This window comes from Sarcophilus harrisii, chromosome 2 (genome assembly GCF_902635505.1).
Source record: "Sarcophilus harrisii chromosome 2, mSarHar1.11, whole genome shotgun sequence".
Taxonomy (NCBI): domain Eukaryota; kingdom Metazoa; phylum Chordata; class Mammalia; order Dasyuromorphia; family Dasyuridae; genus Sarcophilus; species Sarcophilus harrisii.
Window position 1 is genome coordinate 452098616 of NC_045427.1, and position 24456 is coordinate 452123071.

The 24456-nt window shown below is 37.8% G+C and overlaps 2 protein-coding genes across 9 annotated transcripts in view; one reads left to right on the forward strand and one right to left on the reverse strand.

Moving 5' to 3' along the window:
* The window catches only part of ANGPTL2 (angiopoietin like 2), a 53436-nt gene extending 52534 nt beyond the window's left edge, over positions 1-902 (reverse strand). The window contains exon 1 of the mRNA XM_012553744.3: positions 175-902. The gene's annotated coding sequence lies outside the window, so the exon portion shown is untranslated. The remainder of the gene's footprint in view (positions 1-174) is intronic.
* RALGPS1 (Ral GEF with PH domain and SH3 binding motif 1) overlaps positions 1-24456 on the forward strand; it is a 715060-nt gene that overhangs the window by 423957 nt on the left and 266647 nt on the right. The gene's annotated exons all lie outside the window — the stretch shown is intronic.

Consider the following 24456-nt stretch of genomic DNA (forward strand, 5'->3'; position numbering starts at 1 on the left):
AAGAGTTTCATGTTTCCCTCCCCCTCCTCCCCTTCCCAGAAAGTTGACTGAAGTCAGAATTGCCTAGCTGTGGTCCTACAGAGTGGAGCAAAGTCATCCCCAGGGACCCCCTGCCTCACTCGGTTCAGCATCCTGGGAACCCCCAGCCTTCTGGCCACCGCTGCTGCTACTTACCTACTTTACTCCTGCTTGGCTCCCTTATGCCACTTGAAACTTTTCACATGCTTTTTCTCCAAGGGTTTCCTTAGGGGAGGGCTTTCCCCATGGTCCCTGGAAGCTCCCTGGAAGGCTGGATCAGACTGGTGCCCCAGGAGGGAGTCCTTTGCAACCACCCGGGGATCCCGGAGCTAGAAGCAGGGCGGGGAGGGTCCGAGAAAGGATTTTTAAAAATCAAAACCTGGAGTTTCTTTGCTCAGGTGGCCGTCCTTTATCCTAGAAGTGTCCTGTGTAGCACTGCACGGGAAGCCTTCCGCCCCATGCCCTGGGCCTGGGGGGTAGTGGGATTGTCCTAGGGCCAGACTCAGCACTTCTGGACTAAGGCTTTGAATCCATCCTTGGGGCTAGGCTAAAGCAGCCTCATTTGAACTTCAGCTCCTTTGTGGAGGATTTACATGCCCGAGGAGAGGGGGAAAAAAACGTTTGGTAAAGCATGCGGCAAGCAGGCTGCTCCTGGTTGGTTCAAGTCACATTTCTCCACCCACCCATGAAAGAAAGAGCAGCCCCAGAGTGGGGCTGAGGGCGTCCCCTCAGCTACAGACCTGGAGACTGCCGGCTTGGGCAGAAGTTTAGCTGGGTGATGTCACAGCTCCCTGCGAGCTTTCCCAACGCCTCTGGTCTGCTGGAGACCGCCTCCGGGCTGGCCAGGGACTGAAAGCCCCATCCCAGCCACCACTTCCCCCACCCCTCATCTCCTGCTAGGCCCTAGCTTGCTCCCCTCCCTCTCCCTCCTTTCCCCCTCCTCCCCTCCCTTCCCCTAAAGCTCCCAGCTGCTCCCCCTTCTCCCTTTCCTGCCTTCCCCCAGCTTCTTGGCAGACTGCATTACACCGCACCCGGCCTCCTCCCCCCCTCCCTCTCCGGCCCAGCCCCCAACATTGGCAGCAGCTTTAGCAGCACTCTCTCCTGGATAGCAAAAGGGACAAATGGCTCACAAAGCTCCCACCAACTAGCTCATAAGAAGTTTGGTTCAGTAGAGGGCAGGAGTTGGAGGGAGGGGGCTGGGGTTACCCTTTGGCTTATGTAATGTGTTTGGATTTTGTTACATTTTTCTCCAGATGTTTTTCCAACGGTTCTGTCTTAGCAGTGCTTTGGGCCAGGGTGCTCTCCTTTTCAAGAGAAAGCTAGAAATCTGAGACCATATCTTAGCTGATTCTGAGGAATAACACCAGTACAAGCATTAGTTCTTTGTCATCCAGCTCAGAGTAGTAGAAAGAGGAAGACCTAGGATAGGAGAGAATAAGGAGATCAAGTTCCCATTCCATTTATCAACTCTGGGTACATCACTTCATCTCTCCAAGTCCCAATTTCCTCTCCTGAAAAATAGCAATACTTCTCTAACAGCGTTATGGAGAAATTGTTACTATCATGGAGCTGTATATGCAAAATCACATGTACAAAACCATGTAACAACACTAATATATGACAATATATTCACAGTACAGCCACATTTCTCTGCCACTGTAGGTGAAATGGAAGCAAATTACATTCAGCAGTGAACAGTTAGTAAGCACCAGCTATATGCAAGAAACTGGTAAATTGGGGGTATCGAGATTAAAAATAAAATAAAAAAACTAATCCCTACTCTCAAGAAGCTTACATTCCATGTGGAGGGTTGAAGATAATTACACAGAGAAGTATAATGCAAGCTTTATGATGGAGCAAAGGAGAGATCCCATAAAATGTCTAAGAAATTTGCAGAGAAAAGACATTTTCAGCAGAGAGAATGAGAGAAGGCTTCCAAGAGAAAGTTGTGAGTTAAATGAATGTGGAAGGAAAAAAAGGACTGAGAAGCAGAGAAAAGGAGTTCTTTCCAGTCATGAGGGCAGGACCTTCATAGAAGAAGTGGGAGAGAAATTAACAAATTCAGGAACAAATAGACTAGCTTGGCTAGAACATAAAGTGTGTGAAAAATTTGAAATCTGAATCTGAAAAAAAAATATGGGAAGGCAAATTGAAGTCAGGTTGTAAATACCTTAAATAACAGGTTAAATTGGGAGGCTTTGAAGGCTTTTGAGTAGAAAGGTCACATGATAAGATATGTATATGGATGATTATTTGGATAGGTCCTTTGGGATACTAGGCTTGCCATCTTGTGCACAGATTAGAAATTTTTTTTAAAAAATCGACACTAGGATTCTAATCCAAATTCTGCCACCTACTAGTTGTACAACTCTGGCCAAACAAGTAAACCTCTGGGATTTTGATTCTTCATCTGCAAAATGGGGAGAATAATCTTTGCACTTCCAATTGCATGCGACTGTTTCTAGAAAAGTGCTGAAACATTTTTATCTTGTTTGGCAGGCTTTCTGTTTTAAGAATCAAAATGAAAAATATTTTGGGAGACAAGAACCTGCCTTTGGTGTACTGCTTTGGCCAAAGAAGAATTATTTTTCTACCTAGGACTAAAGGAATTTATAGTACAATGAAAAGTGTTGGATGTGGACATTCTAAGAACATTTAATTCAGTTTAACAAAACATTTATTCAGTGCTTGTCATGTTGAAAACATTGTGCTTAACATCACACTAGGGTGTTTTGGGACTGGAAGATCTTCTTTCCAAATCTTTCATTTTATAGATATGTAAAATGCGGTTAACACAGATCTGAAGCCAGAGGACCTGAGTTCAAATCTTTGTTTCTGCCACTTACTAACTACATGGCTCTCTTTCTACATTCTGACACCCAGTCTGTCTTTCTAGTGAAGACCTTGATGAAATTAATTTTGCTAGCCAACCTTTACTTTCTCCATTCGTAAAATAAGAACTTTGAATTCAGTGACCTTTAAGGTCTTTCCAGCTTTAAAACTTTGATGCTGAGATCCAATGAGAGGGAAAGATGTGAACAGCATCACATAGATCATAGAGAGAAAAGCAGTCAAGGCCCCATGACTTCAAATCCAGTATTCTTCCTAGTATATTCTAAAACTTTACCCCTTTTAACCTCTTTCTGATATAGGGGAGAAAGAGATCAAAGGAACTAACATAGACCTTTGAGTTCCAATAAAGAGATTATAGAAGAAAGGAAAGAGGGAAGGAAGGATGGAAGGAAGGGAGGGAGGGAGGGAGGGAGGAAGGGAGGGAGGAAGGGAGGGAGGAAGGAAGGAAGGAAGGAAGGATAGATGGAAGGAAGGAAAGGGTGGAAGAGGAAGGGATGGAAGAGAGGAGGAAGGGAAGGAGAGAAGGAAGGAAGAAGGAAAAGAAGGAAGGAAGGAAGAGAGGGAGTAAGGGAGGAAAGGAAAGAAGGATGAAGGAAGGAAGGAAGAGAGGGAGTAAGGGAGGAAAGGAAAGAAGGATGAAGGAAGGAAGGAAGGAAGGGAGGGAGGGAAGGAAGGAAGGGAGGGAGGGAAGGAAGGAGGGAGAGATGAAGGGAGAGATGAAGGAAGGAAGAAAAGAATGGAAGGAAAGAAGGAAGAGAGGGAAGAAGGGAGGGAAGGAGGGAGGAAGGAAGAGAGGAAAGAAAGAAGGAAGGGAAGGAGGGAGGGAGAAAGGAAGAAAGAGAGGGAGGGAGAGAGTACTTCCATGGGTAAGGTACTTCCTTCAATAGTGATGCTATTACAAATCAAAAACAGGCTGCTGAAAAATGATCTGTCAAATAATAGGTTAAGACAAGTTTGAAAATCAAAGCTAATCCAGACAAAAGTTTGAGATGAAGTTAACAAAACAAATAGACCAGAACCCTTTGCCCCATTTCACAATCAGTTTTCATCTGTAAATCATATCTGCAAAACAAAACCAAAAAACATTGAGAAAATGATTTAATAAAACATGTCTAGGTCCGAGCTTAGAGTAAGTTATTATTCTGAGGTATGATTATTTTTTATTATTATCAATGATTTTATTCTAAGAAATTTTATATCTTGGAGTCCAGGTCAGCTCTCTCCCAAATCAGCTAGTCTTGCCAGTTAATTCTCCCTTGCTAGATTTTGTTTTTCCCTCATATATTTTCTCTAGAAGCCACATTTAACTTTGCTTCACATCAGACAAGTGATGGAGCTCTCATATCGAACATAGAAATGCTTTCCAGGCCAACATTGGTCATGCTGGAAAAGTCACGCTTACCTCAGTTTGGCAAAATCTCCTCAAAGGCTGTGAACAATGGGTCTGCCACTATGAGTGTAATTTGTTGAGGCCTCCCTGCTCCCCCACTGGAAGGCGATGAGGTGATTAAAATGGCACCTAGCCCATTCTTACCAAGACACCCAGAAAAGTAGTTCAAGATTTTTTACATTCTGATATTGATGGATAGTGATTTAGTGAACTTGCCACCAGAGCATGGAAGTTTGCTTCCTAGCACAGAATTCTCCCAGCTGCCAAGTCACTATATGTTGGCACTGAACTCGGAGAATAACAGAATATTAGAGTTGCAAGGAACCTTAGCAAAGTAGAAGGTTAGCAATTCAGTGACTCCTAAAGCTCATTATCCAACCTCCTCATCATTTGGGGGAGGAAACTAAAGACCTAGAGAAGGGAAATGACTTGTTTAGGATAGTCAGTGTAAGGCTGGGATCAGAGCCATAACTAAAGTGGGACAATAAGAGCTTTTCCCCAGGGTGCTGGATTTTAAAGGGTACTTAAAGCACTTGCAGTCTTCAGTGTTGTAGAAACAATGAAGCTTAACACCCTTCCTTCTTTTGTCAGCCAGCTGCACACCTACTTGCCTGATTAAATATCCTCTCTAAAGTCTTACAAGTAGTCTAGATTCTGGATCAAGATTTCCAGTGAGGAAGAACCCACTCATTCTATACCAATGAACAGTGTTAATCATTAGGAATGTTCTCCTTGTAATGAATAAAAATCTTCCTCTCTGTTAATTTCTACCCTCTGAAACAGTATCTTTCTTAATACTCATTCATTGTTCTACCTGGGTTCAAGGAGAAAGTGTTATCCTCCTGCCACAGGACATATAAATAAAGATAATCATAGTCATCATCATTGTAACTTACTTCTTATTTGAAGATGTTGGTCAACTCTACACTTTAAGTTCCTTGAATGCCCCCAATTGAATGTCCTCCTGGCATGAATTTGTGGGAGGGAATGGACAAGAATGGCACAGGATGGGTTGTGATTTGCATCATTGTGGGCAATACCTGCAATAATGAAATATAGATCTGGTGAATCTTTTGGAGTTTCCCTCCATATTTGGAAATATAGTAAGGTTCCAATTAGTGCAAATCACAAAATCCATGAAGTTTTTGTATTATTTGAATCCTCACTATATTAAGCCAGAGCCAATTACCAGATTTCACATAATTTTACTCTGAATAATGCAAATTTAAAGACATGCAACCACTTCAGGGGTTTCATTATTCTCATTAAATGGGACCTATAAAATGCTTAAAACACAAAATGGGAGAAATAATATTGCTTGATATGAATGAATTTTGGTAAAATATATAAATGATAAAAATATAAACAATCCTACTCTAACAGAGGAGAGAGGCTTAGAAAACAATAAAATACTGGTATCTGAAGGAGGTTTGGAGTGAGTATTCTATTGAGAGAAAGAAAATCTTTTTTTTTTCTTTTTTAAAATCTTTTATTTATTTTATTCTAAATTTAAGAAATAAAACAAGCATTTTATAACATAATAGAATAGAAAAAAAAGATGATTGTACATGCAACGGCATATAAGCCAACTTGCTATTCATTTTAATTATATAATAAAGTTATCATGTAACTTTTCCCCCTTTTTTCTTCCCCCCTCCTAAAATGGCTATTGATACAAATATTAATATGTTTGAAAATATTTCTATACATACTACTAATTATCAGTTCTTTCTCTGGATGCAGATAGTGTCTTCTTTTATATATGTCCTTTGTAGTTAACTTGGGTATTTATAATACTCAAAATGACTTAGTCTCTCAGTTGTTTTTAAAACAATATTGCTGGTATTTTATATAACATTCTCTTGGTTCTCATTTTGTTCTTCGTTATTTTGTGCAAGTCTTTTTTTTAATAACTTTTTATTGATAGAACCCATCCCAGGGTAATTTTTTTACAACATTATCCCTTGTACTCACTTCTGTTCTGATTTTTCCCTTCCCACCCTCCACTCCCTCCCCTAGATGGCAAGCAGTCCTATATATGTTGAATATGTCATAGTATATCCTATATACAATATATGTGTGCAGAACCAAACAGTTTTCTTGTTGCTCAGAGAGAATTGGATTCAGAAGGTAAAAATAACCCGGGAAGAAAAACAAAAATGCAAACAGTTTACATTCATTTCCCAGTGTTTTTTCTTTGGGTGTAGCTGCTTCTGTCCATCATTGATCCATTGAAACTGGATTAGGTCTCTTTGTCAAAGAAATCCACTTCCCTCAGAGTACATCTTCATACAGTATTGTTGTTGGTGTATATAAGGATCTCTTGGTTCTGCTCATTTCACTTAGCATCAGTTCATGTAAGTCTCTCCAAACCTCTCTGTATTCATCCTGCTGGTCATTTCTTACAGAACAATAATAATCCATAACATTCATATACCACAATTTACCCAACCATTCTCCAATTGATGGGCATCCATTCATTTTCCAGTTTCTAGCCACTACAAACAGGGCTGCCACAAACATTTTGGCACATACAGGTCCCTTTCCCTTCTTTAGTATCTCCTTGGGATATAGGCCCAGTAGAAACACTGCTGGGTCAAAGGGTATGAACAGTTTGATAACTTTTTGGGCACAATTCTAGATGGCTCTCCAGAATGATTAGATTCATTCACAACTCCACTAACAATGTATCAGTGTCCCAGTTTTCCAGCATCCCCTCCAACAATCATCATTATTTTTTCCTGTCATCTTAGCCAATCTGACAGGTGTGTAGTGGTATCTCAGAGTTGTCTTAATTTGCATTTCCCTGATTAATAATGATTTGGAACACTCTGAGAAAGAAAATCTTACTAAAGGAACTGAATATGACAGGATCTTAAGTTACAGAGATAGAAGTGACTTCAGAGATCAATCTGTCAAAGACTAAGTGCTTAATATAAAGAGCACTGGGCTAAGCCTTGGTGTTAAAATGAAGGGAAAAACCATCCCTGACCCCAGGAAGTATACATTCTTATGACGAAGGAAATAGTTTCTTCACCTGACCCTTTAACACAGATGTCTTTTAAGGATGTGTTCTAGGTCCTCTTCCCTTTCTTTCCTCTTCCCCTTCCCTTTTCTCCCTTTCCTTCCCTCCCCTATCCCTTTCCCTTAATTTTACTTCTTCACCTGACACTTTAACACAGATGTCTTTTTTTTATTATAATATAGCTTTTTATTTACAAGATATATGCATGGGTATTTTTTCAGCACTGACAATTGCAAAACCTTTTGTTCCAACTTGTCCCCTTCTTCCCCCCACCCCTTCCCCCAGATGGCAGGTTGACCAATACATGTTAAGTATGTTGAAGTATAAGTTAAATATATATCCAAACAGTTATTTTGCTGTACAAAAAGAATCGGACTTTGAAATAGTGTACTATTAGCCTGTGAAGGGAATAAAAAATTCAGGCGGACAAAAAGAGAGGGATTGAGAATTCTTTGTAGTGATTCACACTCATCTCCCAGAGGTCTTTTGCTGGGTGTAGCTGGTTCAATTCATTACTGCTCTATTGGAACTGATTTGGTTCATCTCATTTTTAAAGAGGGCCAAGCCCATCAGAATTGATTATCATATAGTATTGTTGTTGAAGTATATTGTGATCTCCTGGCCCTTCTCATTTCACTTAGCATCAGTTCATATAAGTCTCTCCAGGCCTTTCTGAAATCCTCCTGTTGGTCATTTCTTACAGAACAATAATATTCCATAATATTCATAAACCACAATTTATTCAGCCATTCTCCAATTGATGGGCATTCACTCAGTTTCCAGTTTCTGGCCACTACAAAAGGGCTGCCACAAACATTCTTGCACATACAGGTCTCTTTCCCTTCTTTAATATTTCTTTGGAATATAATCCAAATAGAAACACTGCTGGATCAAAGGGTATGCACAGTTTGATAACTTTTTGAGCCTAGTTCCAAATTGCTCTCTAGAATGGCTGGATGTATTCACAATTCCACCAACAATATATCAGTGTCCCAGTTTTCCCACATCCCCTCCAACATTCCGCATTATTTTTCCCTGTCATTCTAGCCAATCTGACAGGTAACACAGATGTCTTTTAAGGATTTGTTCTTGGTTCTCTTCCCTTTCTTCCCTCTTCTTTCTCCCCCTCCCCAACCTTTTCCCTCAATTTTCCTCCTTCCTCATTCTCCTTTCCCATATTAAAATCTCCATGTCCAAAGCCAGACCCATTATCTCTTTCTCTAAACCTGATCCATCTTCTGATGTTACTGTTGTTATATAAGAAAGAATCTGTGGTATCAACATTGTTTATCTCAAATGTTTATAACTTTGGACGGTTATATGGACTTACATGAACTATTATAATTGTGTCCTAGTTGGTCTTAACCACTTTTATTCTGTCCCACTCCAATCTGTTCTTCATACCATTGCCAAAATGTATTTTTTTCATATATAGATATGCTAGAGTCATTCTTAGGCTCAACAATCTTCCATTGCTCCCTTATACCTGTCAAATAAAATTTAATTTCTTTTGTTTGGCATTTAAAACTCCCCATAATCTGACATTGGCCTACCTTGCTAATCATATCTCACATTATTCTCCTTTGTGCTCTATCTATGCTTTAGTCAAACTGGATTGTTTTCCTCTCTGTCCACTGAATGCAGCCTATGTTCTCAAGCCTCTATGCCATGTCTAGAAATCCCTCACTTTCCTTCAAGAACTGTTGAATTTTTGTCCATTCTTTAAAACTCCAACTCATATGCTACTTCCCTCAGAATACTATTCCTCATCATTCAGTTAGCAATGGCTTTTGCCTTACCCCTACCTCTCACATCTTACTTTATTTGAACCTCTCTAATATGTGCATCTTATAACATTGTATATTTGGATAGAGGTATGGAATTGAAATCTACATCCCAACTCATACTTATTAGCTCTGTGACTGTAAATATATGTATGTTTTTTCATCTGTAAAATATGGATAAAGTGGTTGTAAAAAGCAAATGCAATAATATATGTAAAGCACTTTGCCAACCTTACACGTACTCATGAATTGATTTTATTAATGTTGTTATTGTCATTGTCATCCATGAATGTGTCTTATCCCTCAACTAGACCATAAGCTTCAAGTTTTATGTTACATCAAATTTGCATCTTACCTTGTGCCCAATATGGTTCTTTCCACAAGTTGGTGACTAATAAATGTACACTAAGTGAATGAATGACCTGTCTAAGGTCATGAGGAAAGATCATGACAGAGCTGGCATGGGAATACTGGTCTCTCGTCCAATATTCAAAGGTCTACCATCCTTAGAACAGGGATTAGACTGAAATATGGCTATAGGCAAATGGATGGCATTTCAAAGATCCAAAAATTAATGAGACAATGACATTGTTTATCAAGAAATTATATTTATATAAGGAAATGAAGAAATAATATGGGATACGAAGAGCAATGCTTTAGAGTATTTTAGCGATCTCTTTCAAAGCTTTTGAAGGTCCTTTGGAGCCAAAAAGAAGTGTTTATATTTTATCCAAGGGGCAGTAGGGAGCTACTGAGTAGTATAGTGCTTTTGCTCAAAATAGATATTTAGTAAATGTTTATTGAGTTGGATTTAATTAAATCGACAACTTTCCAACAAAAAAGCATGTCACTGAAGAAAAATCAAATAAAAAGAAAGAGAAGAGACATGGTTACCGATTTAAGTGACTTAGGAGGGGGAAAAGGAACCCAGTTCTGGCCTCAGCCCTAACTCTCTGGCAAGAGTGAATCTGCTGCCACAAAGAATCTCTTTGTTCTCACTTTTCAATGCCACTCCCGAAAGTTTGTAGTTCTGAGATTCCATAGTTGCTTATATTGTTACAGCTCCTTCTTCATAATGGCCCAGGAAATAGTTTTATTGTGTATTAGTATTCCTATTTCACAAATGGTGAAACTAAGTTTCAGAGTTGAAATAATTGACCCATGATTATACAGATACCTTTTTTCATTCCAAATCTAGTGCCTTTTCCACTACTATGTACTGTAGGGCTACAGATAGCCTATGTAGTTTATACCCTCAAGTAGCTCACAATCTTTGCTTTGCTAGTCTAGAGCAGTCCTATTATTTCATGGTGAGGAAATTTCTTCTGCTTAGAGGAACTGTGTGACTGCTCAAAGAATTTAGCCATTAGTCTAAAGCTTGAGCAAAGATTGGTGAAGAAAGTTGATGCCTCCCAAAGAGAGGATTTTAATTGTATTGGGGGGGGGTGGAAATACTATAAAAGAAAAGTAAGCCTCATTGCTCAGGTTGTATGAGATAAAATAATGAACAATAAAAGAGAAGGCAGAATCACATTTTACATGTTTTTCTGCCAAGAAGACCTCTTTTTTAGCTAGAGAGAGCTATAAGAATTTATTATGTGTATATTATGTGCAGACACTCTGCTAGGTTTTGGGGCTACAGACAAAAGTGAAGCAATCTTTGTCCTCAAGAAACTTGCATTTCTATCTGTGGAAATAACATGCACATGCAAAAGTGTATATAAAATCAGTAGGACCTAAAATTTTGCTTGGTGGGCACTAAAAGCTCATGGGATCAGGAAAGGCTTCATGTAAAAGATGTTGACTGATGAGCTTTTAAAGGAAATGAGAGATTCTGAGAGTCAAAGGTGAGGAGAGAGTACATTTCAGGCATGGGGAATACCAATGCCATGACATAGATCTTTAATGGGCAATTGAAACCAAGATAAGTAAGAGAATGGTAAGAAAGCTCCTGACTATTCACTAGACTTTTTTCCATCATTCTCCAGGAAACTCTTCATCCTGAAGCTAACCCCAGAGAGTATTCTTCCTCTTCATCTCTAACCTTTGGAATCACTTTCTCCCTTTAAAACGCAATAGGTTCTACCTCTTGCATAACTCTTTCCCAATTTCTTCATTTTTGGTGATCTCCCTTTTACCCCGCAAAATATAACAGTTTCCTATGTATATATGTATGTATCTATGTATAATTATGTATTTTTATATTTATTTACTGAACTGGATATATGTTATCTCCTCTGAGTAACATGTAAGCTCTCTAAGGGTAAGGGATGTCTTCACTTTTGTTTTTTGAATCCTCAGCACTCAACACAGTGCTTGAAACATAGTAGGTATTCAACAAATGATTTTTCATTCATTTATTCATTATCTAGCTCTTCTCTTCATTTTATTGAGTGTAAACCAGGGTCCAAGGAGCAAAAAGAATTGTTTAAGATAATTAACTAACAGCTGGGATTCATAATTCATGTTTTCCCCTCTGCTGGACATACTTTTCAGCACTTTATTCTTTTAATATTTGGATGCCTTCCTTTTAATTTTTTCAGGCAAGTGACTTTTGTGTGTGACATAGTCTCCTGGAATGAATTTCCCTTGAGCTTTATTCTGAAACTGTGGGCAAAATAAGAGGAATAGCTTCTGCCTAAGATGGAAATGCATTCCAGTCACTACTGCCTGATCCTATGTTTGGTGTGTGACAGACTGGATTGGCTTCAGCAGCTAAAGAATCTGGACTAAAGACCAGTGTTAGTGACTGCAGTTGGTCACCATGGAACCAAACAAAGCCAGAGGGTTGCGAGAGCTTAGCTTTTTGTGGAGACCATGACAAGGAGAAGACAGTTGTTTTAGAAGCCAAAATGACTTGGAAGGTCCCTGCTGATTGTGTCATAAAACATTCCATAGCCTTGCTTAAGAATTAATGAACAGCTGCCAGATGCTATCTCTCTTTCCTCTCAGGCATAATATACTGATTGGATCCAATGCCTTCTTTTCCGGCTCATGTGTTCATTCATTCAACAGCCATTTATTAAAAAAGAGTCAGGGTGGCATAGGATAAAAAGTACTGAACCTGGGATAAGGAAACCTGGCATTCAACTCTCTAAGCCAGTCCAATCCACCGAGACTTTGCTCAAGGGCACCGACATCCAGGGAAGTACACTTCTTCCCCAAGTGCTGTTTACTCTTCACAACAGTCCCAATCTAGACATCACAGCCTCCCAGTACCCCCTGGCCTTCTCTTAGTCTGAAATGTGTCTGCTTCCACATCTAGAGTCTTATTGTCATAGTATCCCTCTCTCAACAATCTTCCCCCATAAATCCCTCATTATTTCTTAATGAGGCGCTGAGGGATGGGGCACCCATCGCCAAATGATCCCTGTACTGCCATTGTCATTCCCCCAACACAGGACTGTCCTCTGTGCCTTTATTTCTTGCTATATGAGCTATATCATGTCATATTAGTCATATTAATTGTTACTTGATAGATGTTCCCATTGCTGATAAAAGTAGGAGACAGGATTAGAGGCCAGGGGTCCAGGTCTAACACTTTCTTTACTACACCACACTGCCTCTCTGTTGCATGCATATCAACTTAAAAAAAAAAGCAGAGAAAAGCCTCCAGCACATGAGTTGGATTGGATGGATCCTTTGTTGTTCGGTCATTTAAGTCATGTCCAACTCTCTGTGACCCTATTTGGGGTTTCTTGGCAGAGATGCTGGAATAGTTTGCCATTTCCTTCTCTAGCTCATTTTACAGATAAGGAAACTTAGACAAGCAGGGTTACATGACTTGCCCAGCGTCACACAACAAGTGTCTGAGACTGGATTTGAATTCAGGAAGTAGCCAGGCACTTAATCCACTGCTCTGCTTAGAGGCCCTTAGCTGATACTTTCCTTAGGAGTTTTGAAAATATGCAGACAAGAAGAGCACACAGAATGAGAGGACATAGAGGAGTTGTACAGTGTGCATTGGTGGAGGGAGTGCTTATGTTAGTAAGATTACAGATCCATTGCAGTGCTATTCTTCCTCCTAGATGGGAGGGAACATATGTGGTTTTCAATTTGGCATGGCCAGGATATGTGTGCTTACAGTCATAGAACCTCAGCAACAGCTTCACGTGGGAGCTCCATGGTGACACATGCTTATTTTGCAGTGTAGAAGATACATTTTATTTCCACTGGCTGGCAAAAAGTTGTTCCAAGTCACCTGTTTCTGACTCATATTCAGGATTGATTAGTTCTGAATGTCAAAGCAAGCTGACATTCAGAGCCCTAGATCATTCCAGGAAGCAGTTTACATCTTATATGATTATTTTCCTTTTCTAATATCCAACATTTTGTTGTTTTGAAAATAAATTTGTCAGTATCTTGCTCCAAAAAGCCATTAGCAGCCATTGGTCCAAATTCAACATGCTAGTCAACCTGCTTTTGACCCAAACTAACTTATATGTAATTAGAACTGAATGCAATACTCCAAATACTGGCTCTAGCAGTTCTGTTTTTTTTTTTTTTAACACTGTGCTTCTATTTGTATTAGTCAGATGATGTTGGCTTTATTGGCTACCCTAACACTATACTGCCTCATACATGTGGTGTCCTGAAAACTTTGTGTCCTTTTCATTTTTAATTAATTTATTTTTATTTATTATAATAACTTTTTATTGACAGAAACCATGCCAGGGTAATTTTTTTACAACATTATCCCTTGCACTCACTTCTGTTCTGATTTTTCCCCTCCCACCCTCCACCCCCTCTGCTAGATGGCAAGCAGTCCTATATATGTTGAATATGTTGTAGTATATCCTAGATATAATATACATGTGCAGAACCAAACAGTTTTCTTGTTGCACAGGCAGAATTGGATTCAGAAGGTAAAAATAACCCGGGAAGAAAAACAAAAATGCAAACAGTTTACATTCATTTGCCAGTGTTTTTTCTTTGGGTGTAGCTGCTTCTGTCCATCATTGATCCATTGAAACTGGATTAGGTCTCTTTGTCAAAGAAATCTACTTCCATCAGAGTACATCTTCATACAGTATCGTTGTTGATTGTATATAAGGATCTCTTGGTTCTGCTCATTTCACTTAGCATCAGTTCATGTAAGTCTCTCCAAACCTCTCTGTATTCATCCTGCTGGTCATTTCTTGCAGAACAATAATATTCCATAACATTCATATACCACAATTTACTCAACCATTCTCCATTTGATGGGCATCCATTAATTTTCCAGTTTCTAGCCACTACAAACAGGGCTGCCACAAACATTTGGCACATACGTCCCTTTCCTTCTTTTAGTATCTCCTTAGTATAAGCCCAGTAGTAGCATGCTGGGTCAAAGGTATGCGTTTGATAACTTTTGGGGCATAATTCAGATTGCTCTCAGAATGGTTGGATTCATTCACAACTCCACCAACAATGCATCAGTTGTCCAGTTTTCCTGCATCCCTTCAACAATCAGCATTATTTTTTTTCCTGTCATCTTAGCCAATCACGGTGTGTAGTGGTATCTCAGAGTTGTCTTAATTTGAATTTCTCTGATCAATAGTGATTTGGAACACTCTTTCATATGAGTGGTAATAGTTTTAATTTCATCATCTGAAAATTGTCTGTTCATATCCTTTGACCATTTGTCAATTGGAGAATGACTTGATTTCTTATAAATTAGAGTCAGTTCTCTATGTATTTTAGAAATGAGGCCTTTATCAGAACCTTTAACTGTGAAGATGTTTTCCTGGTTTGTTGCTTCCCTTCTAATCTTTTTGCATTAGTTTTGTTGGTACAGAAGCTTTTTAATTTGATGTAATCAAAATTTTCTATTTTGTGAACAATAATGGTCTCTAGTTCGTCTTTGGTCACAAATTTCTTCCTCCTCCACAAGTCTGAGAGATAAACTATCCTATGTTCCTCCAATTTATTTATAATCTCATTCTTTATGTCTAAATCATGGACCCATTTTGATCTTATCTTGGTATACGGTGTTAAGTGTGGGTCCATCCATAATTTCTGCCATACTAATTTCAAGTTATCCCAGCAGTTTTCGTCAAATAATGAATTCTTATCCCCAAAGTTAGGATCTTTGGGTTTGTCAAACTACTAGATTGCTTATTGACTATTCTGTCTTGTGAACCTAACCTGTTCCACTGATCAACTAATCTATTTCTTAGCCAATACCAAATGGTTTTGGTGACTGCTGCGTTAAAATATAGTTTTAGATCAGGTATAGCTAGGCAACCTTCATTTGATTTTTTTCATTAATTCTTTTGAGATTCTTGACCTTTTATTATTCCATATAAATTTTGTTGTTATTTTTTCTAGATCATTAAAATATTTTCTTGGAAGTCTAATTGGTATAGCACTAAATAAATAGATTAGTTTAGGGAGTATTGTCATCTTTATTATATTCGCTCTGCCTATCCAAGAGCACTTTTTTTTCCAATTATTTAATTTTTCCAATTATTTAAGTCTGACTATTTGTGTGGAAAGTTTTTTGTAATTTTGCTCATATAATTCCTGACTTTCCTTTGGTAGATAGATTCCCAAATATTTTATGCTATCTACAGTTATTTTGAATGGAATTTCTCTTGTATCTCTTGCTGTTGGATTTTGTTGGTGATGTATAAAATGCTGAGGATTTTGGATTTATTTTATAACCTGCAACTTTGCTAAAGTTATGAATGATTTCTAATAGCTTTTTAATAGAATCTCTGGGGTTCTCTAAGTATACCATCATATCATCTGCAAAGAGTGATAGTTTTGTTTCCTCATTGTCTATTCTGATTCCTTTAATCTCTTTCTTGACTCTTATTGCTGAGGTTAGTGTTTCTAATACAATATTGAATAATAATGGTGATAGTGGGCAACCTTGCTTCACTCGAAATCTCCCTGGGAAAGGTTCCAGTTTTTCCCCATTGCATATGATGCTTATTGATGGTTTTAAATATATGCTCCTGACTATTTTAAGGAAAAGTCCATTTATTCCTATACTCTCAAGTATTTTTATTAGGAATGGATGTTGGATTTTATCAAATGCTTTTTCTGCATCTATTGAGATGATCATATGGTTTTTGTTAGTTTGGTTATTGATGTAGTCGATTATGCTAATAGTTTTGCTAATATTGAACCAGCCCTCTATTCCTGGTATAAATCCTACTTGGTCATAGTATATTATCCTGGGGATGCTTTTCTGTAATCTTTTGCTAATATTTTTGTTTAGATTTTATATCAATATTCATTAGGAGATTGGTCTATAATTTTCTTTCTCTGTTTTCAGCCTACCTGGTTTGGTATCAATTACCATGTCTGTTCGTAAAAGGAGTTTGGTAGGACTCCTTCAATCCATTTTCAAATAGTTTATATAGCATGGGGTTAATTGTTCTTTAAATGTTTGGTAGAATTCACATTAAACTATCTGGTCCTGGGGATTTTTCTTAGGGGTTGGTTAATGTTTTTATTTTTTTCTAAGATGGGACTGGTTAGGATATTTCTTTTCCTTTGTTAATCTGGGCAAGCTATATTTTTGAAAGTATTCTTCATTTCATTTGTTTCAATTTATTGGAAAAGTTGGGCAAAGTAATTCCTAATTATTCTCTAATTTCCTCTTGTTAGTGAGTTCTCCCTTTTCATTTTTAAGACTAACAATTTGATTTTCCTCTTTCCTTTTTTTAATCAGATTTATAAGGGTTTGTCTATTTTTTTGGTTTTTGTAGAACCAACTCTTAGTTTTATTAATTAATTCAATGTTTTTTACTTTCAATTTTATTGATCTCTTTTTATTTTTTAGAATTTCAAGTTTAGTGTTTGACTGGGGTTTTTATTTTTTCCTTTTTCTAGATTTTTAGTTTACTTGACCTTCTCTTTCTCTATTTTATGTAAGTAGGCCTCTAGGATTTGAAATTTCCCTTATTATGCTTTGGCTGATCCACATTTTGGTATGTTTTCATTATTGTCGTTTTCTTGGGTGAAGAAATTATGTCTATGATTTGCTGTTTCACCCAATCATTCTTATGAAAGTTATTTAGTTTCAATTATTTTTGGTCTATTTTTCCCTATTTTGTTGAGTGTAATTTTATTGCATCTGGACTGAAAAGGATGATTTATATTCTGCTTTACCTTGAGTTTGAGGTTTTTATGTCCTAATATATGGTTATTTTGTATAGGTTCCAGAATGCTGAAAAAATTACTCTTTCTGTTCATTTCTTTTCCAGGATTAATTTATAACTTTCTAGTGTTCTGTTTGCCTTTTGACTTTTTCTTATTTATTTTTGTGGTTTTGATTTATCTAATTTGGGTAGGTTGAGACTCCCACTATTTAGTTTTGTCTATTTCTTCTTGCAGTTTTAATTTCTGTTTTAAAATTTATATGCTATACCATTGGTTATATTTTTAATATAATTGCTTCATTACCTTACTACCCTTTTAAAGTTATTGCCCTTCCTTATCTTTTTTTAATTAGATTATTTTGCTTTTTTGTTGATCTGAGATCAGGATGGTTTACCTCTTGACTTCACCTGAAGACAGTAGACTTTGCTAACCTTTTTACCTTTACTCTGCATGTATCTCCTGCTTCAGGTGTGTTTCCTGTAAACAAAATTATAGGATTCCCGGCTTTTAATCCATTCTCCAACCTTTCTTTATGGGGGAGTTTCGCTATTACATTTAGGTTAAAATTACCAATTTTGTATTATTGCCATCTTTTTAATCCTGTTTATGCTTTTTCCCTTCTTTTCCCCTCTTCCCAGTATTAAACTTTGAGACCACTTGCTTCTCACAGCCCCTTCCTTTTTTTTATTCCTCCCCAACTTTAGAGTTTCCCCTTCTTACTCCTTTCCCTCACAGTTTCCATATTCCCTTCTGCTTGCTTATTCCTTCCTTTTTCACTTTTCCTTCTACTTTTCAATGAGATGGGAAAATTTCATAAATTGAATTATCTAAAATTTTTTCTCTTAAAAGCCAATTTGATTGTAAAATTCCACTTAATTCACCCCCCTTCTTTCTTCTCAGATATAATGGTTTTTTTTCTTTGTGGATGTAGTACCCCCACTTTACCCTTTTTTGTGGTAAATGTCTTTCCACCCTTTCTGATTTTAGAAAACGATACATGTATTCTTTATACATCTTTACAGCAGAAATATAATTCAGTTTTTTTTACCTTTTAGATTTTTCTTATTCTTATTTATAGATCAAACTTCTTGTTAAGTTCTGGTTTTCTAAAATATGAAATTCATTATTTTGTTGAATGACCATCTTCTTCCCTGGAAAAAGATGCCATTCTGGCTGGGTGAGTTATTTTGGTTGCATCAAGTTCCTTTTTTTAAATCATATTCAGGCCCTTCGATCTTTTAATGTGGATGTGCTAGATCCTGGGTGATCCTTATTTGGCCCTTTATATTTGAATTGGATTTTTCTAGCTGCTTGCAGTATTTTTTTCCTTTGTCTGGGGTTCTGGCATTTGGCCACTATTTTTGGTGTTTTGATTTTGGGATCCCTTTCGTAGGTGATATGAATTCTTTCAATGTCTATTTACCCTCTGTTTCTATGATTTGGGCAGTTCTTTTGATAATTTCCTGGAAAATAGTGTCCAGGCTCTTTTTTCATCATATTTTTCTGGGAGTCCAATAATTCTCAGATTGTCTCTCCTGGATCTATTTTCCAGGTCTGTTGTTTTCCCAAGAAGGTATTTCACATTTTTCTCCATTGTTTGATTTTGTTGGTTTTGCTTTACTGATTTTTCTTGTCTCCTTGAGTCATGAAATTCCATTTGCTCAATTCTGATTTTCAATGAAGTATTTTCTTCATTCACTTTTTTTAATATCCTTTTCTAATTGTCCAGTTGTGTTGTTTTGTTCTATGGATTTTTTTTCCATTTCACCAATTTTATTTTTTAGAGAGTTATTTTGTTTCCAGTTCACTAATCCTATTTTTCAAGGATTTGATTTTTTTGTCCATTCTGTCTTTAAGTGAGTGGGATGACTTCCCACTCTCTTGCCAAGCCTCCCTCTCCTTTTCCCATTTGACTGTGGGGGCAGCAGGAGGCACTAGCAGGACTGTGCTGCGCCTGCGCTCTGAGACTCTGAGAGCGGGCTGAGATGCTGTGGGGGAGGGGTGGCCAGGTCCCGAGAAACCAGCTGTTTGGGGTTGTATTCTTCACCCTCGGTGTTTTTAGCTTCTCTGCTGGGCTACTGACTTGCTGCCAGGGCAAAGTATCCAATCCTGTAGCGAAGCTCTCCCCTCAGAGATGGCTGAGATCACACCCCAACCCCCTCTGGTCTGCTCAGCTGTGAGCTGCCTGCCGAGCTCTCACTGCAGCTGCCCTCAGCCTGTGCCTGATCTAAAACCATCCCACCCTCGAGCAAAAACAGACCTTTCCTGGGGAATATCAAGGATGTCTTCTCTTGGTAACTATTTGTGGGTTTTTTTTCAGTCAAGCATTACTTCAGAGGCTTGTAATGAGATGGATACTGAGTGAAATGCAGAGCTTACACAGCTGTGTGCCTCCTCACCGCCATCTTGGCCGGAAGTCCCGCTGTCCTTTTCTAGAGGAATGGTTTGTCTAGTTATTTCTCATCCATCCTATACTTGTGCAATTTATTTTTTAACCCAAGTGCTGAACTTTGCATTTAAAACAATAAAAATATCTAGTGATAGAATTTTAGAAAGGAAATTGATGAATTGTCCAGAAGAGGGTGACTATAGTGGGCAAATATCTCCAGATCATGCTATGGGAGGATTGGTTGAAGAAACCAGGAATGTTTAGACTGGAATGAAAAGTTTTAGAGAGCTCTCTTCAAGTATCTGAAGTAGATTATTCTTCTTGGCTCCAAATGATAGAACTTGGAGAAATAAATAGAAGTTGCTGAGAAGCAAATTTAATCCTCATTTAAGCAGAAAAGTATTAACATTTAAACTATAGAATGGGGTGCCTTGAGAAGTAATAGGCTTCCCCTCCCTGTTAGTATGAAATAATCATTTGAAGGGTATGTTATAGAGAAAAGTCTTGGTCAAGGACAGTATGGGACTAGGTGGTTCTGAGACAGAGTTTTAACTCTGTAAGCAGGAGAAGTACCCTCATATCATCCTTATAAAATAAATTCAGCTTTTAAAAACAAAATTTAAAATAAACAAATTAAAACAAATTTAGGTGGGAAGGAAGAGACCTTGGAACACAATCCCCCACTGTGCAAAAGACCCTGGAACATTGCTCAGTGACTGGGAGAAAGGGACCCCTGATTTTTATTTTAAAGCAATTGTTGAGATGGCTATTGCTGGAACTGGAAACCAAATCATACCTAGTCGCAAGATCTCATCTCAGTTGATTGGTGCCAGTCTTCACCTCCACTGAGTCATGACTGCCTTTTGTGTGAAGTCAACCCAAATTAGATCCCTTGGTCTGTATTCTAAGATATCAAGCAAATAACCAGCCAAGAGAAGTCTACCCTGGGCACCTTCCTCTCCAGGAAAGCCATTATGAATCTGCTCTGTAGGCCTGATGGCTAGGGTACAATGAGCATTGTCTTCAGGTTTACTAGGGGAGGGGTGACTATTCCCCAAAAATACTAGCCTCATCATCACTCAATGAATAGGAAGCTGAAGAGTCAGGTGGGGAGACAATGGAGATGGTGAGCCAAAGTTTGGTGACATAATTTCCCTTGACCCCAGAAAGTAGCAAGTATATGCAAACATGTTTGTGGCAGCCCTTTTTATAGTGTGGTAAGGAACTGAAAACTGAGTGGATGCCCATCAGTTGGAGAATGGCTGAATAAACTGTGGTATATGAATATTATGGAATATTATTATGAAATGACCAACAGGATGATTTCAGAAAGGCCTAGGGGCTTACATGAACTGATGCCAATGAAACAAAGGGCCAAGAGATCATTATATACTTCAACAACAATACTATTGATGACCAATTCTGATGGCCTGGCCATCCTCACAAGGAGATCAACCAAATCAGTTCCAATGGAGCAAATTAACTAACCCCCAAAGAAGAACTCTGGAGATGACTATGAAGCATTACATAGAATTAATTCTATATTTTTTTACCACATTTTTGGATTTCCTTACAGGCTAATTAAATATTTCAGAGCCTCTTTTTTGTACAGCAAAATAACGGTTTGTCATGTATACTTTTGTTATCTAATTTATATTTTAATATATTTAACATCATGGTCATTTGATCTGGGGGGGGAAAGGGGGAAAAATTGGAACAAGAGGTTTGGAATTTCATTAAAATTACCCTACATATAACCTGTAAATAAAAGGCTATTTAAAAAAAAAAATGACCAAGGAATTTCAGAAAGGCCTGGAGGAACACAAAGACTAAATGAAATGAGCAGAACAGGAGATATTATACTTAAAAAATATGTATGAGGATGTATTCTGATGGAAATGGATTTCTTTGACAAAGAGAAGAGCTAATTCAGTTCCATTTGATCAATGATGGACAGAAGCAGCTACACCCAAAGAAAGAACACTGGGAAATGAATGTAAACTTGCATTTTTGTTTTTTCTTCCCGGGTTATTTTTACCTTCTGAATCCAATTCTTCCTGTGCAACAAGAGAACTGTTTGGTTCTGCTCACATATATTGATTGTATCTAGGATATACTGTAACCTATTTAACATGTATAGGACTGCTTGCCATCTGGGGAAGGGGGTGGAGGGAGGGAGGGGAAAAATCAGAACAGAAGTGAGTGCAAGGGATAATGTTGTAAAAAATTACCCTGGCATGGGTTCTGGCAATACAAAGTTATACTTATTAAAAAAAATTGATTTGGCCTAGTATATTGAGATTTTTTGGAATTCTCTGTTTTTCATAGTATGTTAATTTTAAAAAATTTCCTGGGTGACTCTGTCTGTCATCAGAGCTGGACAAACGTGAATGTTCATTTCTCCTTTACCCAGAAAGCCTATCCCCTATGTGACTGGTGCTCCTTCCATTTTTAGTTTGTGAAGTGAGCATTGCATTTTTGAGGGCTTTGCATCTGTGATGCTACTACATTCAGAATACTCAGAACTGGCTGAATCTTAAGAGATGAATTATATTAGGATATTCTTAAACTTTCTGGTTCTCCCATAATAAAGAAGAGGATTTGACCAAAGAACAGATACCAGTTTCTTTTTCTAGGTGCTTATCTGACAAATTTAGGTATGAAGAGGTAAACAATCTATTCTTTAGGCCAGTACCTCCTGAAATGGGTACTAGGACTTAAAAGTCTTTTGGCAATTTCTCTACTTGTGTTTTCAGTCAGTTTCAACAAAGGTATAAAGATTTCTGGATCACTTTAGAAATTTGAACTATACCTATATTTTGAATATTAGAATGAAGTATGATAGTGGAATAATATTGGGCTTGCATTCAGAAGCCCCAGCTTCTAAATTCAGCGCTGATATTCCAGCTATGTCCCTAGGAGATAGGTGATCAACTAATCCAAGGATGGGATCATAGATCTAACCTTACCCTACCTGCAATAGGCAATTTTGGGGCTTATCTTCCTTACATACATATCTATTGTCTTTCACCCACTATTCTCCAATACTCTCTCACTTTTCTAACCACCCCCTTTCTGTCTTTGCATGGACCACATTGAGTCGTTTATAACCCAATTTTCTTTTTTTTCTTTTTTTTTTATTTAATAGCCTTTTATTTACAGGTTATATGTATGGGTAACTTTACAGCATTAACAATCGCCAAACCTCTTGTTCCAATTTTTCCCTTCTTACCCCCCACCCCCTCCCCCAGATGGCAGGATGACCAGTAGATGTTAAGTACTTTAAAATATAAATTAGATACACAATAAGTATACATGACCAAACCGTTATTTTGCTGTACAAAAAGAATCAGGCTCTGAAATATTGTACAATTAGCTTGTGAAGGAAATAAAAAAATGCAGGTGGGCATAAATATAGGGATTGGGAGTTCAATGTAATGGTTTTTAGTCATCTCCCAGAGTTCTTTCTCTGGACGTAGCTGGTATAACCCAGTTTTCATTGGGAAAATCTTTACTCCATTCTTAGTACACAGTGGAGAGAGGGCTTTGTGGGTGGGGGAGGGGCATCGCAGCAAACAGTGACTGACAAGCTTTGATGTCTCCACTACCATCCTATTTTGTTTTGTGAATGACAGTCACAGTGATTATGTATATGTTATTAATACATTATTTATAAATAAATAAATATTTATGTTTTAAAGCAGTATGTTCAAAACTCTTTTATTGATGGTAGTATAATCAAAAAAGTTTGGAGATCACTGCTCTATGCCAATGTTCCTGTCTGGGAAATAATTCCAGAGAGTATTGTGGGACCAAGGAAGGAAAGAGACAGCTTGTAGCCTCAAAGTGGACTGTCTGCCCAGCATTTCCCATTGATATTTCTTCAAAACACCAAATATATTTGTCTATGACAATGCATAGTAATCTAGTAGATAAGAGTTTAGCCAAAGGTGTGTATTACCTATGAAGGTTAACTTACTTGCAACATGGCTAAAGCATTCAGACACTGAGATACTTTTAGGTCAACATCTCCATTCTTCATCGGGATCATGAGAAACACTGAGCTCTCATATAAAACCAAACCAAGGTTGTAATATGGTTTGAGTTAAAATCGGAATACTGAATAGCACTTCAGTTGTGCTGTGTGTCTGAACATTGTGTAAATTTGCTTCCTAAGACTAATGGAACATAGGAACCAGGATGAATACTATAAAATACACTGGATTTGGAATCAGAGCACCTGGTTCAAATTCTAGCTTTCTTACTTACTGCTGCTCTGGGCCTTAATCCCTCATCCATTAAATGGGAGATTGGGCTTAATGATTTCTAAAGTCCCTTCCAAATTTCTATTTCATGATCTTATGACACATATGCATCACTGGAAAATGAGGCTGGCTTTCAATTTCTCTCTAAAGATTGGTTCAATGCTCTCTTCCCAAGGAATACTTTCTGTTTTGAAACACAAAACTGCAGGAGTATACTGTGACTCAGATTCAGGGGCCAACTCACAAAAGAACTCATACTTAAAGGTCTTTTGGCAATTTCTCTACTTGTGTATGCAATAAGTTTCAACAAATGTGTAAAGATCTCTGAATCACATAAGAAATTTGAACTGTATCTGTATCCTGAATATGAGTGAATTGTGACAGTAGAATAATACTTGGCTTGAAGTCAGAAGTCCCAGACTCTAAATTCAGCTCTGATATTTTGCTGTCTCTTTGGATATGTCATTAGTAATTATTGTATAACAAATATTTTATCTTTCTATATAATAATTTTACAAACATGTTTATATTCTAAATCAGTGTCGTCATTGGCTTCAATATCTTTTCACTTGGCAAATGTCAAGGGTTCACTAACTAAAGTGTTTTGTTACTTTTTGTCTCCTTGTTATGATACTTAA